Below are 2,500 nucleotides of genomic sequence, written 5' to 3' on the forward strand. Positions count from 1 at the left end.
GGCTGTTCCTCTACTTGGACAGGTTGTTCCTCTCCTCCTGACAGGCTGTTCCTCTCCTCTGGCAGGCTGTTCCTCTCCTCTGGCAGGCTGTTCCTCTCCTCTGGCAGGCTGTTCCTCTACTTGGAAAGGCTGTTCCTCTCCTCTGGCAGGCTGTTCCTCTCCTCCTGGCAGGCTGTTCCTCTCCTCCTGGCACGCTGTTCCTCTCTTCCTGGCAGGCTGTTCCTCTCCTTTGACAGGCTGTTCCTCTCCTCTGACAGGCTGTTCCTCTCCTCTGGCAGGCTGTTCCTCTCCTCTGACAGGCTGTTCCTCTCCTCTGGCAGGCTGTTCCTCTTCTTGGACAGGCTGTTCCTCTCTTCCTGGCAGGCTGTTCCTCTCCTTGGACAGGCTGTTCCTCTCCTCCTGGCAGGCTGTTCCTCTCCTTTGACAGGCTGTTCCTCTCCTCTGACAGGCTGTTCCTCTCCTCTGGCAGGCTGTTCCTCTCCTCTGACAGGCTGTTCCTCTCCTCTGGCAGGCTGTTCCTCTCCTCTGGCAGGCTGTTCCTCTCCTCTGGCAGGCTGTTCCTCTTCTTGGACAGGCTGTTCCTCTCTTCCTGGCAGGCTGTTCCTCTCCTTGGACAGGCTGTTCCTCTCCTCCTGGCAGGCTGTTCCTCTCCTTTGACAGGCTGTTCCTCTCCTCTGACAGGCTGTTCCTCTCCTCTGGCAGGCTGTTCCTCTCCTCTGACAGGCTGTTCCTCTCCTCTGGCAGGCTGTTCCTCTCCTCTGGCAGGCTGTTCCTCTTCTTGGACAGGCTGTTCCTCTCTTCCTGGCAGGCTGTTCCTCTCCTTGGACAGGCTGTTCCTCTCCTCCTGGCAGGCTGTTCCTCTCCTTTGACAGGCTGTTCCTCTCCTCTGACAGGCTGTTCCTCTCCTCTGGCAGGCTGTTCCTCTCCTTTGACAGGCTGTTCCTCTCCTCCTGACAGGCTGTTGCTCTCCTCCTGGCAAGTTGTTTCATTCTTGCTGGCTGTTTCTCTCCTGGCTGGTTGTTGGAGCTTTCTGCTCCTGATACAGGGCTTCCTGCTATTGTCCTCACCAGCCTCTGGCCTGGTCTCGACTGGTCCCTCCCACACACACACACACACACACACACGCACACGCACACGCACACGCACACGCACACGCACACGCACACACACACACACACAAACATTCGCACATACACTCACATGGATGCACACACACAGACACAAACTTAATCTTTAAAATCCTATCTCTCTTACTCACCAGTGAGGTTGCCCCAGTGATAGAAGGGAGCAACTGCACTTGCGCGCCCGTGTGTGTGTGTGTGTGTGTGTGTGGGAGTGAGAACGAGTTGGCCAGTCAGCTCAGAAGGGTTAATCTCTCCTCCCTCCCTCGTTCCTCCTCGCCTGTTACTGCAGACCCTCACTTTCTCCCAGCGTAGCAAGGGAGAGGGAGAGCAAGTGAACCCTGGGCTGGATCTCTGTGTTGCATCTGTGGACTATGCAAGACTGATCCAGGGACTATACTATCTCTGGAGAACCACCCCAACACTACCTGGTAAGATAAACTACAGAAATACAGCAGTTACTGCTGACTGCTAGGGACTTACTAGTTGCCTGGACTTTGCGTTATGTGTGTGTGTGTGTGTGTGTGTAAGCTGGCTCTGTTTTTTGGGAGGGGAGGGGGTTACGTGTGAGAGCTATTATGAAGCCCTGAAATGCAACTAGTTGTTCCGAGCAAGAATCCTTTCTTTTTTTCTTTTTTTCTTTCTCTCGTTTTGTTGTTTTCCCCATTTCTTCGGTTTCCCTCTCTCTCTCTCTCCCTCTCTCTCTCTCTCTCTCTCTCTCTCTCTCTCTCTCTCTCTCTCTCTCTCTCTCTCTCTCTCTCTCTCTCTCTCTCTCTCTCTCTCTCTCTCTCTCTCTCTCTCTCTCTCTCTCTCTCTCTCTCTCTCTCTCTCTTTCTCTCCCTCCTGTTGTAGCCTCCCTGAGTCTGCTCCGAACTGTCTCCCACGCTCTCTCAAACAGAGGAAGGAACTCCACGATAAGAGATTGAGTGGAGGAGGAGAGGAGGAGGAGAGGAGGAGGAGGAGGGAGCTAGGAGTGGATAAGGAGGAGGAGGACAAGAGGAGAAGAGGGTAGGAGGGTAGAAGAGGAGGAGAGAGGAGGAGGAGAGAGGAGGAGGAGAGAGGAGGAGGAGAGAGGAGGAGGGTAGAAGAGGAGGAGAGAGGAGGAGGAGAGAGGAGGAGGAGAGAGGAGGAGGAGAGAGGAGGAGGAGAGAGGAGGAGGGTAGAAGAGGAGGAGAGAGGAGGAGGAGAGAGGAGGAGGAGAGCCTGTGGAATAGGTGTCTGTGGTTTCTAATGTGTGGAACACACGTGTGTATTTTTGTCTTGTTTAGTTGTGTTTGGAGGAAGGTTGTCTGCTCTACGACGGGGGGGGGGGGGTTGTCTGCTCTACGACAGGGGGGGGGGGGGTTGTCTGCTCTACGACAGTGGGGGGGGGGGGGTTG

General features: G+C 55.0%; 1 protein-coding gene across 1 annotated transcript in view; it reads right to left on the reverse strand.

Annotated features, from left to right (window-relative positions):
- LOC146252634 (scavenger receptor cysteine-rich type 1 protein M130-like) overlaps positions 1–2 on the reverse strand; it is a 38,559-nt gene extending 38,557 nt beyond the window's left edge. Inside the window, exon 1 of the mRNA XM_084680757.1 lies at positions 1–2. This exon is cut by the window's left edge and continues 228 nt beyond it. The gene's annotated coding sequence lies outside the window, so the exon portion shown is untranslated.
- Positions 3–2,500: the final 2,498 nt, after the last annotated feature.

This window comes from Hypomesus nipponensis, chromosome 18, assembly GCF_054491055.1.
Source record: "Hypomesus nipponensis isolate SF chromosome 18, ASM5449105v1, whole genome shotgun sequence".
NCBI lineage: Eukaryota > Metazoa > Chordata > Actinopteri > Osmeriformes > Osmeridae > Hypomesus > Hypomesus nipponensis.